At 35.9% G+C, this 15512-nt stretch overlaps 2 long non-coding RNA genes and 1 pseudogene across 6 annotated transcripts; 2 read left to right on the forward strand and 1 right to left on the reverse strand.

The window, feature by feature from the left end:
• The first annotated feature begins 3623 nt into the window (after positions 1-3623).
• On the forward strand, positions 3624-6317 carry LOC113335154. 5 transcript variants are annotated; one of them, XR_003353180.1, is made up of 7 exons: positions 3624-3832; positions 4018-4061; positions 4169-4260; positions 4361-4783; positions 4889-4985; positions 5250-5427; positions 5709-6068. It is a non-coding gene; the product is annotated as an uncharacterized LOC113335154 (long non-coding RNA). The 5 variants fall into 5 exon arrangements; XR_003353181.1 differs by adding an exon at positions 6192-6317 and having other exon boundaries at positions 4018-4783; positions 5709-5845; XR_003353178.1 differs by having other exon boundaries at positions 4018-4260.
• A 2426-nt stretch (positions 6318-8743) lies between these two features.
• LOC113335248 lies at positions 8744-11196 on the forward strand (annotated as a pseudogene).
• A 1799-nt stretch (positions 11197-12995) lies between these two features.
• LOC113335244 lies at positions 12996-14230 on the reverse strand. The gene is made up of 3 exons (XR_003353228.1): positions 14138-14230; positions 13218-13401; positions 12996-13110 (listed from the first exon to the last, which is right to left on the reverse strand). It is a non-coding gene; the product is annotated as an uncharacterized LOC113335244 (long non-coding RNA).
• Positions 14231-15512: the final 1282 nt, after the last annotated feature.

Consider the following 15512-nt stretch of genomic DNA (forward strand, 5'->3'; position numbering starts at 1 on the left):
CTTATCCAACATATGATTACGCCTAGATTCTGGATGTCTACATATAATATCTACACATCAGTAAAAAAAATGGTGGGGTATCAGTGTATCTATATATACACATCCATGAAGGGGTGTCTACACATACTTAACACATATGTTGTCGATATGTACACATCTGAGGATAAAATCCGGTATTTCCGTAAAAGATTAGGGCATACATGTCCGTTGACCGGTCATGGTCACACTTTTGGAAGAAATGCACATTTCAGTCACACTTTTAGGTAAATTCCCGACGGGGTTTCCTTTTTAAAGTGAATCACCGATTTCCCTTTTAACAGGAACTCCTGTATTAAGTGTGAAACACGATTTTTGTTTTTTTTTATTTAACGATTTAGACGTAACAAACTAAGCCAAGTGATGATAATGCTTGTCAATTTACCTATAAAGTAATTTACATTGGTGCATACCACTTTTGAATTTTGATTTGTTTTTTTTTTTAATCTTGCTATGCACCTCTATATCAGAAATGAAAAAACACCAATATGGCCACATCTATTAACATTTAGAAACCCCATTCCCATAGCTTAATATGATTACAACTAAGTACTAATCATTAAAGATACAATCCCAATCATCATACATGATAACCCCGCAAAAACCAAGAACCAAACCAATCTAATAAGAGGTTAGTATATGTATAATGATGGATCATGGATGGAACGAGATGAACATATCAAGAAATGTATTACGGAAACACGCTAGTCCTCCTGATCCCTGTAACTTCTTATTCGTGAGCGGGTCAAGTCGTTCAACTTAACCTTTCCTAAAATTTTATTTGTTTGCTGTAGAATCATTCGGAATCCTTCCCATTTTTGTTTACGTCCAAATTCTGAAACTCCAAGGCATAATAACTCTGAATCGTTTTCAATTGGCAGCGGTATATTATTTTTTTGTGTTTGATAGTGAAAGGGTGCTCCCTGGCAATGCCTTCATTTTGGAGATGAAGGTGTCTTGAGGGTTTCTATATATATAAACAATCTTGCAATTTATAGCACCATTAATAATGGAATCAGGTACACTGACGTGTATGGGTAGCTATAAGATTGCATATAAAATCATCATGATCATGGCTACTGATTTTAGTGAAATCAAGGAGACTACAAGTTGGATAAACATGATGGGAAGAAGAAAAAATTAAGTGGTTAACGGTACGGTTGAAGTACAACGTACAACAAAAATTGGGTATCAATTGTTGCTACAACTGTGGATTAGAATAGATGTTTTAAGTTCTGTTTTGTTTGTTCAAGTTTCAATTCGTATATCCAGTTAAGCAATATGATTTGGACAAATTATGTAATATTTATTTTAATTGGAAAACAATCATATCTCTGATTCCGGCAATGGGTTTTACCTGAACATAAAAAGATCAGTTTAAAGCTTTCATTTGAATTGTTAGGCAAAGTTTTATTTTATTATTTATGGACCTTGTGTAATTTTTAATGACAGTGTTTGATGATAGTTGCATTACATTTACATGCATATTTTGGTGTTTGATAGATCATAAAACGGTCAAAACCTCTAGATAAGTGCAGGTCAGTTTTGTATGTTGTAGTTTTTTGCTATACACCTCTAATAGCTTAAGAAGTAAGAACCACTAGACCAAGACCAATGTCGTTTCGTAATCTCAATGAAAATAGAGGATCATTTTGAGCGCAAGATTTGCATCAGAGTAGGTGCAAAGAATTGTTGAAGACATCATGTTCTGGCGAACCCTATGAACTCCATTGTAGGTTACGCGCTTCATATGTTTATACGATGCCAATGGTTGCTTCTCTTCATTATATTAGCCTGTTAAATTCTGCATCTCTCCGTTCTTATGTTCTTATTAGGGATGGTATGACCATCAAGGCCATCTTTTGTATGGGTGATACTTTACAAAACTTGTGTAGTGATTTTGGGGAATCCTCTTCTCTCTCTTCTCTCTTCTCTCCTCTCTCCACTCTCCCACCCTCCGTTTCAAAAAAAAAAAAACACACACAGTTCACTTCTGCTCGGATTTAGTCCAAATGGACTAGATCCGAGCAGGACTGGTGTTTTCTACTTGCTCTTTGGCTGTTTCTTTATGGGGTTCAATCTTTATCTTATGGGGTTTTCATTTGGGTTTGCAGAGATCTTGGGTTCTAACCAATCTCTTGCTTGAATTTGTTCCATGGGGGTTCTGAGCAAAGATTTCACTCTTTGTTGTATGGATTCATCTTGATGTGGCTTTAGGAGTCTGAAATGGTCGATTTCTCTTGTATTTCTCATTACCTATATCTCTAAATCCCTGTTTTTCTTGATCTCCCTCCTTTATTCCCTTCCTTTGGTAATTTTTCATATCCAACGATTTGTGGGGCAGTCAAAAACCATTGTTCTTCCTACTTTTCTTCTACATCCTTCTTTGCTTTCTTTTTCAACAACATAATCAGTCAAAACCCATGTGTAAAACTATCCTAACTTTTATAAAGCGGTTTCATTGGGTGTTTGATGGTCGTGATGTTTGAACATTGTTAGCACAACTGGCAGTCTCGCTGAAGACTCTCAGCAACAACAGTCAGATGAAGAATCTGCCAATTGGATAACCTTGTATTTTTTTCATTAAGTTACCTATAAACTCGTTCATTATTTGTTAGCTTTTATTTAGCATCTGTAAAGACTTCTAAAACAGTTCTGATGAAATATGAGTATAAATAAGAAATACATCTCCGCATATTTTGTGTGGAAGATCTTCTACCAAAAAACACAATGAACGGAAACAACAACAACAATAACAATACCAATACCCATACCCTAAGAAACAACCAGATCCATCACCTTGTCACCCTCAAACTCACTGAAACAAACTATCCTCTAAGGATATGGATTACAAGGCTTCATTGATGGAACTGAAGAAATACCACCAAGAACACTTCCAAATTCACAAGCAATAAGCCCAGCGTACAAAGAATATGAATTGCAGGTCTGCTAGTTGGATGGTTAAATTCAACATTGACTCCAGAAGACCTTTGCCATGTAAGAAATCTGGATACTGATGAACTTGAAGAAACAACTTCACTCCCTGAGCAAAGGTAACAAGTCTTTAAATTTTTTTTTGAATGATGCTAAGAATCTGTTTGATCAGCTTGCAGCATCAGGGTATGCTACCACTGATGATGAGAAGAAACAGTCGATCTGCAATGGACTGACAGTTAAAAAGTTAGAACAATGACAGTTCACTAACGAAATGTCACCAAAGGATTAATGGGAAGGAATAGGTAAAAGTTTGTTGTTAAAACTCACACTAATGGCAGGAAACAGTCATGACAGTTTTACAACTGTTACCTAATAATTATACAGTGACAGTTTTTATAAAAAAGCGTTATTACAATATGATGTATGATAACAGTTCAAAACTGTTACTATTGTCAAGATATTATAACAGTTTTTATATAGAACTGTTGCCTAATTGAAAAGCTATTAATAACAGTTGTTCTAATTACCGCCGTATTTACTTAAAAGAGTATATATAATAAGCATAAAATACCAATAACCGCACAGAGTAGTATGTAAAGTTGTAAACTGATCGCACGATCCCATTTTTTTAACCTATCCTAATTCTCTCCTTCTCTTCTCTTCCCTTAATTCCCTCATTCTCCCATTCTTCCCCACTATCTTTGCTAACTCGATCCAACCACCGGCATAACCACCTTCGCTATCACGTCCTCCATGAATTGGCGCTGAGGGTTTTGATAGAACATGAAAATTACAAGGAAATCAAAAATCAAAGATCAAAGCAACGGGTTTCATTCATCAAAATTTGAGATTTTAGTAGGTAACCATTTCCTCTGATATTTAAACACTTGATTTATGTTATCCCGTGATTCAATTTTGGATCTTCTTGTTCTTCTTTTTCACCTTCGACGCGAAGTAGATCCTTTTCACAATTTTGAATATCTGTTTTTCCTTTTCAATTCATGTATTTTTGGTGAATTGCTACCTTATTTTTACCTACTGCAGTTTTTAACTTACTCAAGACAAGAGCTATTATGGCTACGAACAAGGTGTTAATTTCTATCAAATTCTCAATCAATGTTTCAGTTTTGCTTCATCCTTTGATTCTACTGTGATTTGATTTATTGATCAACTTTTGTTCTATAATCTGGGTGAGTGAGATGAGATCTAAAATTGGAAAGGTTGAGGGTCCCGAGTTGGCTGATTGGGTTTTTGATGGTGGTCCCGAAGAGTCAGAAAAATATTTGTGTAAGTTTTGGAATATTTTTTTAGTGAAATCCCTTTACAATTTTGGTTTATCTTATCTGTTTAGGTTTGTTATCTAGATCCGTTTCTCTTTTTTATGAAGCCCTAGTTTTCAATAGCAAGCCCCGATTCTCCGAAAGCTCTTTCTTCATTGGGAAAGGGAACCAGGAAGAACCTGTTGTCACATTTGATATGGAGAATAAGAGTGCAGATGTTCATGTATTGAAATTTGAGCTCTCTCTTTTTGAGACTCAGATTTTGGTTAATACTCCTCAAGGGATATTATAGATATCTTCAGGTTTGCTCGGGAGGCACAATATTTACAACATTCTTGCGGCTGTGTCGGTTGGCATAGCTTTGGAGCACCTTTGGAAGACATTGTTAGAGGAGGATTGGAGAAGTTGATGGCGTACCATGTAGGTGTTAGTTGATAGATGGAGAACAAGCATTTGGAGTAATTGTAGACTATGCACATACAACTGATGCCTTGTTGTAAGGGAGTTTGCGCCATGAAGAATTATCACAGGTAAATATATCCCTTTTCACTGATTAGTTTAAATTAATAATATTTTCTCTTGAACTAATCTGACTGATTAATCATTCTTTGAATGAACTTGGATGTGGTGGTGAGAGGGATAGAGGGAAGAGACCGATAATGATGAAGATAGCTACAAAAAAAAGTGATGTTACTCTTTGAACTTCTGATAACCCTAGGAAGGAAGATCCATGTGAGTACCTGAGCATCGTTGAATACACAGATTAGACTGCAAAAATTTAAAGTTCTGAACTGACATCTATCTCTAGATTCTTGTCTGCATCCCTTATAAATATTGACGAGATAGCATGTGTATTTTATTCTAGTCGAGGCATTTCACTAACAGACTATCGTTCCATTTCTTTTGCTCAATGTTGAACATAAGATAAGGCTTAAATGATGTTAGACAAAACTTGGATGAGGTTAGACTAACTTTTAAATGTTGTACCTGCACCAGTGGATATATTGGATGACAAGTTGTCTGGTGTAGGATGGTCAATGCAAGAACTTTTTGAATTTGGTGAGAATGATTATTACCCCACCTCTTCCCAAATGGACATAGGCTCCTCTTACATGACATTAGGCGTGCAGCTGTACGGGCCTCTGTGGCCATGGGAGAGGAAGGGGATATGGTTGTAAGTATTTAAATTCCCTTAATTCTTTTTCTCCATTTCATGAATCAAACAGAGGATCAGGAATATGTTGGTAATAGCCATAAGTTAGATAGCTTAATAAATGGTTAGAAAGAATTGGAAAGCATTATATCGGACCTTATGTTTCTAAAAAAAATTTTGTTGAGCGGTACATATTACTAATGGAGTATGAAAGTGTTTAACTCCCAGTTTGTTGTCTTAGTTTCAACTTGCACAAGCCGTAAGCCTTTTCACTAACATTACTGCCAATATTTCGGCTGTAGGTGGTTGCCGGGAAAGGTCATGAATCATTTTAGATAGAAGGTGAAAAGAAAGAATTTTCTGATGATAGAGAAGAGTGTCATAAGAATTGCAGTACGTCAACGAGCTTCACCAGGATGTACTAGACACTAGCGTGGCGGTAATTCACTCACCTTTTTTTCCAGAAAACTTCAGTTATATGGGTAGCATATGATTCTTCACATCTCCTTAGAAAAGAGTTTGATTGGTTTAAGTCATTATTATGTGCCTGTGTTTTGTTTGGTCTTGAATGATCTAATATAAAGTGATTTGACCATCTTCGATATTGGAAACTTTAATTTTCGGATAATTTACATGCACGATTTTGTTGCACATGCTACAGTGGGTCAGAAACTTCTCTCCCTCTCTCTTGTAAAACATCTGGACTTTGCAAGATAAGTTGATAGGTTTCAATTATACAACGCTCTCTCTTGATCTTGATTTATTGTGATTATCCGGGTTGCCAGAGAGTCGCTGAATTTCAGGGGAAGAGATCCAAGCCTTGACTCTTTTATCTTAGATAATTCTCATGCGTGGAGCAAGGCTCACTCTAAGGATATGCCAAAGGTGCAACCACATACACTACAAAACAGAAGGGCTCTTGGGACGGTCAAAAAAACGTCCCAAGAGGCAAAAGGCCGTCCCAAAAAGGTATTAGGCACGGTTTTGTTAGCGTCGCCCGATCCACCGTCACTAATACTTCTGGGGACGGTTTGGCTTCTAGGGACGGACTTATAAAACCGTCAGTAGTACTTTTTGGGATGGATGTAGGGATGTAGGGACGGTTTCTTAATCCTTCCCAGATGTATTTCCAACTGTCATATAATGCCTATTAGTAACACCTAATAAGCGCTGCTAAAGTTCAAAAATAAAATAAATTTCTTTTCAGTTTCTTTGGCAGGATGCCTTTCCCTTTACCCTGTTAAACAATCATTCAGACTGCATTTTATCCCAAAATAGATTCTCACTCATGAAATCAAGTTGTTTACAAAAAAGATTCAGTCATTTACACTACCAAGTCTCATACAAAAAGAACAAAAAAATATGAAAAACAAACAAAAGGTGATATTTTCAGTCTGCACTGGAAGTGTATTTGAGTGCTTCTGCTCCAGAACGACCCTTTATAGCTCCTGAAATTAACTAAACAAATTGTATCCTAAGCTATATACTCAGTTCACGCTTGCTCATTAGAGAAAATGGAAATGAACAGTTTGAGCAGCTTCACACGGTAGAACTGGACTCACCTATTGAATAGTTGTATTTTGATGGACGAAAATAATTGAGTAATAGAGCTTGCGGATCAAAAATGAAGGAACCTAAATTGAGGGACACTAGTGGAAAATGGGTGTTTTACCACCCACATCAGAGACCCTCAATGACGGTAGCCGGACCGCTGACTACAAAGAGCGGTCTCTCATTTAAAAAAAATTCGGAATCTGTAAAAAACCGTCTCTGAATATTTACTATTTTATCCTCATTCTGGGACCCATTCCGCTACCCATGATTAGTGATGTATCTGTTGTTAGATGAACGGCTGAGAAACGTTTGAGATATGAGCCATTGATCTATATGAATGGACGGCTCGATCTGGAAGTAGAGACTTCGTTATTATCGATGCTGTCTGTACTCATCTCAATCTCTTTATCTTCCATTATCTTTATTCTCTCATACATCTCACAGCAGAACTCCTCTCCATCTCCAGCTCTTCTTTTTTCTATCTCCGTAAGTGTAAACGTTAATTTTCTCTCGATCGACCTCCATCATCTTCTTCTTCTACACTGGATCCAGATCCGGAAGGTGAAATAGAAGTTAATACCCTGAAACAAATAATTGATTTCAGTGATAAAATCCTTCTTACGATTCATTGGGGTAATCATATATGACTCAATTTTATACATCATTTTCAATTACAAAAATTTAATTTTTATTATTAGGGTTAGGGTGAATTTTCAAGGTCGTGATTTTCCTGGTAATAGTTTGGATTGAAGTGTTCTTTGATTTCTTCGATCTATTCAGAACTAGCTTTGATTTCTTTGATCTATTCAGATTTAGCTTTTCATATATTTTTTAAGGTTTTTAGTTTTTACTTCTCGTTCTTCAATCTGAGAAGATTTAAATTCTAAGATTTCAATCCTTGAGTTAGATTGATTCATAACTATATTGTATTACATAAGTACATGATTATTGATTCCTCATGTTAATAATCGTTACATTGATTCATGACTCTTGGATTTAACCCCATCATAGTTTGGTATTTATTTCATGATTCTCATGGTGTTTCTTTAGTTAACAGTGTTCTCTTGATTTCAGGATTCTAAGATTTGTTTGTGTTTGATGTTGTTGTTTGTATGTAGGTGGGTTTATGTTTTTGAGTAATGGGTTCCCGTAATTTTTAGGTAAGGTATAGAATCATCCTCATTACCCACCTTAAAAGGAAATGTTCAATATGCCATGAAAGTTATTTGTTTATTTGTTCATATTTTTCTGGATTTTCGTCAATCCTTCAAGAAATTTCCCAACTTGCAGTTTAAGCATTTTCTTGGGACATTGGTGGGGAAGCCATCAAATTGGGAAGTTATACATAGGGTGAATCACTAAAAACTAAAAAGTTCGTCTGCACATTAAGCATGATGCATTTTAAAAATTCTTAAGTTTTAGAGATGAGGTTCCCCATGTGGTAGTTTGTCATTGGCCATGTAATAAACTTGCAATCAAAATTTAGTGTTGATGAACATTTGCTCCATGATTTTCTTATGAAGATGCTAGAAATTGAACATCCAGGTGATTAGGTAAGATTGATACATTAGGAGTGTGTATATTTTTTATTATTTGGGGTTGTTTCGAAGGATTAATGTGAATTTTAGTTCGAGGTATATGCAAATGGTACCACTAGATGTTGATTGTAGTGTCCCTTCAGTTTATCGTACATTTATTAAGGAAGCTCCTTATGTCAGCGAGGTATAATTACAGGCTTTAGGAAGTGGCTATTCTGCGTAGAGGTGATTTGGCTGAAGCTCTCATGGTGGACCACTCATTTGATCATGCAAGTTATTACGTCCAAGTGTATCGAGCTGGTACTGAAGGCGATGGCCGCTTCTCTCCCTTACTCATACCAGCTGCTGCAACCAAGTTTAATGGAAATATGGCACTATTATCCTCGCAGGCTGGTCAGTCTCCTCAAGAGGTATGCACTTAATACATGTTACAGCTTGATGTTTATAAACCTGAACGCAAAGGTGCGTAGTTCTTCCAACTTATCTTGTTGGGTATCTTAAAGAACCAAAAGCTCCAGATGGGACACTGTCATTGATCAAGGTTGTGCAAATGATAAGTCAATTTCTTGATCTTATCAAAGCCGAAACTCATATAGCTACAGAATCCTTCCAGTGTCAGAACCAGAGTCGTCATTCACTCATTTGGATGACAACTACCTTTTGAAGGTTAAACTCGTGTTCAGTGTTCATGTATACTATGGACTGCTGGTTTATGAATTTTTGACGTTTTCTCTTTAGCAATACAAGGGGATTCTGATCCATGTAGCTATCACCCATGTCTAGCCTAATGTTATGTGCACATATTACCCATGCGATATTAGGGTAACAAAGGTGACAAGTACAAGTCTAAGGTGTGTGCACTTTTGATTTTGGGAATGATCTTCACTGTAAGCTCATTATACATGACATGTATGTTCTCCAATAAATTTTAGCGGAGTGTTAACTATATCATATTATGTCGCTCTGGTAATGGAATTTGCTACTCTATTGGGTGTGCTTGGTTCTGTCTACACATGGTCTGGGAAGGAGACTCACACCATTATTTTATACTGGTAGTTTGTATCTTTTGGTTGCCTATAGATATTCACATGTGTGTGTCTGTGTGTTTTATGTACTCAAATGTCTATGTTCTGTTATATGGTCACTGGCCAAACTAGTCAGTAGAGAGCACAGGAGTTCCTAAGCATATATGCCTAGCTCATTCAGTTTTTTTTCTCTCATGACCTTAAAAAATTAAGAGTAGAGAGTTCTGTTTCTACACTTTTAGTCGTGTATAACTCTGTAACTAGTTCATGCTTTAGAAAATATGCCTCCTACATCTGTTGTTTCTTGGCCCACCAGTATGTTATGATGTAATGTTAATTTAATTTTTTTACATTATCTCCTTGAAAAGGCTTTATACTGTTTTCTTTTTTATGTTTTCCGTTATAGCTGCATACTTCTATTTATAATCATTTGTTAAATGTTTATTATATAAATTCCTGATTTTTTTGTATAAATATGTCCGATTGCAGAGTGAGGACTCTCTGATTCAATCTACAAATCCATCACCTCATGTGAGCCAAGCTACTTATGTTAGCGAGATATAATTACAGGCTTTAGGAAGTGGCTATTTTGCGTAGAGGTGGTTTGCTGAAGCTCTCATGGTGGACCACACAGCTCGACGAGAAGATGAGTGTAACAGAAAGCAAGCTAGTGTACGGTTTATAGAGGGTGGAGATTCACAGAGGTAGTCGGAGGGTTCATGGTATCTTTCTGTTTAAGGAAGCATTGAAGATATCCATCTAAGGGAATAAGTATGTATTGTGTTTTGCTGTATTATGTTTCTGATGATCGTAACATGAGGGTTATGTTAGTGATTAATCACATCTCTGAGTGTTTTTCCTGGAAACAGCTCGAGCTTCAGTATCAACATGAGTACAGCAGCATCAGTACTAGCATTGGCTTGACAGTAAACCCCATGGTCAATTTCTCTGGGTTGTAGGAACACCCCTTTTTTCTCTTGGTACTGATATTTCTTACGACACTGCATCCGGTAACCTCACCAAATGGAATGCTGGAGTGAGCTTCACAAATGCTGACATGATTGGTGTTGTCACTTTGTGAGCTCTTTCACATGGATGACTGACTCTTTGTTTTTAGTTGAGTGTTTTTCTTTTTTTGATTGCCAGGCTCCTTGTTTTCTTTTGTCGATGTGTGTGTTATTTTCAATGCTTCTTACTGGCACATTGACAGTCCCATGACCTATACAGATGTTGGTGCCAAGCTTTCCCATAGTTTCAGTACAAATGAGAACACCTTGACCATCGGTACCAAGAAAGCTTTGGACCAATTGACTTATGTCAAGGCTAGGATCAACAACCATGGTAAGGCAAGCGCTCTTATCCGGCACGAGTGGAGGCAAAAGTCCCTCTTTAGCGTCTTAATTAACGAACTGACGATGAATTAGAGTAGCCGATAATCTTATACTAAGATTTTATTAACCAATTTAGTCTTTGTTATAGAGAAGCTCAGATAATAATACTGGTTTCTTGTATGATTGTTTTACATTTTACACATGTGTTTTACTGTCACATTTAGGAACTAAGAATGTGATGCTTAATATGTAATTTCTAAAATGAATTCTTCAGGTATTATCATAGGTGCAGTTGGGTCAACCGTCTATTAAAATCTTTAGCAGTCGCACTGGCTCTCGTTTTCCTTACTAGGTATTCATACTTTCCCTAAAGCTAACTAGGCTCAAACTTTATTCTCAAACTTTATGTTCAAATGATGGAATTCAATTTAGACTGTTGGATTATATATTTTAGAATTACGAAGTGCATAATTTCAGTCTTGTGATAACATGAATGTTCCCTTGTTATTCTTTCAATTTATTTGCTTCTTAATAGTCTTACATATGTCCTTTTTGTTTAAACATTAAGCCCCCACCCACAGTTAGTATCATCAAGTGTCGGTCATTTTTAAGCATTGGGCGTCTATTCTTTTAGCCTACTGCACTTGTGTACAATAATTATTGTGTAGTGGATGCTTACTTGAACATTTGATTGAGGTATGGTTGTATTATTGTTAAAACCGGATGTTTTAAATTTGTCTACGGAACTGCTATTGGAAATAGTGGTAACAGGAACTAAATTTATACCTAACTTATCTTCTAATTTTCTAGTCCCTGATCTTGTAGAAAAACTCAAACTGGGTGGCCCTAATAAAATTTTTGCGTACAAATGCATGATTTTGTTCTTTTGGCTTTGATAAGTTCTCTAATTGTTAGTACCATTACATTTTCTTTCATTTATTTCTTTGATTGATAAAGACTATAATGTGGAGGCATGAACAATGGTTTTGTTTGTATGATTAATATCCATAACATATCAGTTAGATGCATAAGTATAATTTTTGGTGTTCTTTTCTTGTTGTCTCTTCTCTTGGTGTTTACCTTGTGCTTGTACCATCCAATTTCTCGACTAATCAATGTATCATCTGCTGTAGGCATGGTTTTAAGTCTAATTTGAAGGAAGTGACCATACCCATCACTTATTTACTGGTAAGTCATACTCATCATATCTAATTTCTTTGGCTATGCACATTTATGTCCCTTTACTTCTACTATTTTTCAGAATTATAACTTACTTTTCCTACAGATACACAGATACACCATTATGAAGTATCTGCTCAGTTGGGGAGTTGGGAATTTTAACATTTTGTTGTTTAGTCAATTGTCTATTAGTTAATCATGTTGTTTAATCTTAGAACTTACTAGCTAGCTCGAACATATGTATTGCTCCGAACTCAGGATTTCCATCCTTTTTTGTAATTTTAAACCCAATAGATAAAATGAATGAATGTTGAATTTTCAGTTTGAGTTTGAATTTGAGTTTAAGATTTGGTTCCATTTGAATTTAATTTGAGTTCCATTTGACTTGACTTTATCTTGAGTTCCATTTGACCTGACTTGACTTTGATACAGTCAGATTATTTCAGATTTAGCCATTCAGGCATTTCAGCAAATTTGAATCTCTTATTTTTTTTATATTATAATTTAAATCTGAGACCCACGAGTAAGAGTCTGTACACCGTTACCCTTAAAATCGGTCGTTGTTTTGAGACCCACGGATAAGGGTCGTACAAAACAGCAACGCTTTATCAGAGACCCCAACAGAGACGGTTAAATCCGGTCGTTTAACTCGTATAAATGACTTGTCCTGACGGTCGCGGAACTTCTGTTTTCCACTAGTGGGATACCAAAAGAAACAACAATATTAGTAAGGTTATATACTTCTGAAGTCAAAAAATAGAAAAATCTTTGACCAATTCACTCAAAAAATGATCTAGAACTGTTATTTGCCCGAAAAGATTAAGAAACATATTCTCTTGCATGACATGCTCATAACAAAGAGATAAGGAAAGAATAACACAAAATCTGCTAGAATAAGGTGTATACAGTATCATGTTGAAATAATAAATAATAGAACTCACATGATTTTGCATCAGCGGGTCATTGACGAATCCAAGAATCTTATAGTACATTCTCAGTTGTTGTTGTGTGACTTCTTGGAACCCCTCCCAGAGACTTAGATGATTTCACAGCATTTCATCGCACATCTTTTGGTGCCTGCCAAACAATTGGTCGATATGAGATTGACAAACTCGATGCCTGGTTATGTTTAGATCTCTAAGATGGATACAAACTTAAAACAAATATTAGATAATCAATGTCACCTGGTTGCAAAGTTTAAGAAGTGGCCCTATCTCTTTCTTTGAAAGATCTCGAGTACAGCTGGATACCTGACTTCTTACCTTTGATTGTACCTTGGACAACTAAAGGTAATAAACAAGCTCTTTTTGCATCTGAAATGCCCAACACGGATTAGAACCCTTCCTGCACTTTTCCGTGTCGCATATCCTGCAACAAACATAAGTCGTTGTAAAACGAAATCATCAATCTACTCAATACATCATCAAACAGTTACATTATTCTCAGTAAGGGAAACCGAAACAAAGATCGACACATTCACAGTGGCAACAATCAGTTCTGCATGAAGAAACCAGTTTGTTTTGTTGACCTACTTAAATGCATAGTATCTTAACAGTCAACACTTCCCTAATAGATCTACATCTGTGTCACTTATTGAACCAAGGAAGGCAAGAAAACACCAGACAATTTGTTCTAGTAGCAATAATTGACAATACAAAAGCCTTAGCATAAAAAGTGTACATAAAGCCTTAGCATCTGATAGATTGTTAACTATTTTATTATGCACATTTTTGATGCAGGAATACTCGTTGCCTCACAACAACATTACTAACCATACTTTTATCAATTGTGCATAAGAGTAAACCAACTGTGCATAAGAGTAACAAATAAGACTTTTATCCACCATGTTCTGCATGTCCTATCAAGTTATCCAAATAGGAAAAACTTCTTAAAAAGCTTGTAAAGAAAGGACCCATGTATACCTAAATAAAAGAACAAAAACCATTTATGCCATAACAGAGATTGAGTGGACAGAATTCCTATAATTGCTTTTATTGCTAAACAGGACAGAATTCACAGGCACATACAACCAACAACAAGCATGAAACTTCCTCCTATCCAAAGAGCAGAAGCAGAAAAACAAAATAATGCAGGGAAATAATACCTTGTTCTTCAATTTGTGTTTTCTTCCGCAGATGAGTTCTCCAATAGTTCTTTATCTCATTATCAGTTCTTTCAGGCATCTTACGAGCTATTTTCGACCATCTAAACACGAACATTATTACTACTTGTTTTTATGTTAAAAGGAAATGGAATATAAAAATAGACCCTCTTCTCTTACTTGTTTCCCCAATGATGTTGAAGTTGGAGAATTATGCACTCTTCCTCTGCATTCATTTGATCGGTTCGCAACTAGTTCATCCATCTCAATCGGCAACTCTTAACACTCCTCCTAAGTCCTGCAAGAAATCCAAAAACATGGTTCAATCCTTATTACTTAAGTCTGCACGTACCAGACTTCTTTTTTTCTTGTCTATTATTGAAACCTCCAACCTTCAGTTCTGGAGGCTCGAAAATAACTTGAATCCATTTTTCATCCAATACATTCAGTGCACATGTATCACGTAATATGTAAAGAGAATTTTAAAGACCAATCTCATAATGAGCATAGGATAAATTTTATTTTTAACGCAAGCAGGAGCTTCAACTACTTGAATCATCTGTTTTGTTTAAAAAAAAACGCCCTAATGCACCGCGGTAGCCACCTCCAGGAGATGTAGGCACAGAACAATAAAGCACATCCCACTCTGAAAACCAAATTTGGTATGCGCCATATGTTAACAACCCAACCAGTAATCCAACGAAACATCAAATGCATATAAACTAAGTTCAACGATAAATGGAAAATGGTAGTGAGTATGGAATTACCTCCAAATATAAGTGGGTATTTAACAGGCTCGTAAACACGGTACTTTTGTAATTTCTGAGCCACTTCAGCTACATCTTTATGCCCTTATTTTAGTTAGCGAAACTCCTCGATCAGTTCCAGTCACCTAATTAAACAATGTTCTATTATTGATATTATTGCTGAACAAGACAGAATTCACAGGCACATGCCGCACATACAACCAACAACAAGCAGGAAACTTCCTATCCAAAGAGTAGAAGCAGAACAAAGCTAAATAATTCATGCATTGAACAATTAATGTGAAGCAGCAAGTCTAAAAATGGCATAGGAAAAAACACAGTGCATTCCCAACATGGCTTGACTCATATATGCTAAAAGGGGAAACCAAAGCTTGTGTTAGTAGTCAGATGACACTACATGTTAATTAATTCTAAGAGAAACATGTTTCTCTTGTGTTAGTAGTCAGACAGTAATTCCTAATTCATCACACTCAAAACTGAAATCACAATACTAATAATTCAATAAACTAAACAATCAATAAGAATGAGATCAGATAGATACACATTACAATAGAGAGAATTCGATCAGTAACCCAAATCGGCAAAAGATATAATTAATCTGTAGGTTAACA

The sequence above is a fragment of the Papaver somniferum genome, unplaced genomic scaffold (genome assembly GCF_003573695.1).
Source record: "Papaver somniferum cultivar HN1 unplaced genomic scaffold, ASM357369v1 unplaced-scaffold_139, whole genome shotgun sequence".
Lineage (NCBI taxonomy): Eukaryota > Viridiplantae > Streptophyta > Magnoliopsida > Ranunculales > Papaveraceae > Papaver > Papaver somniferum.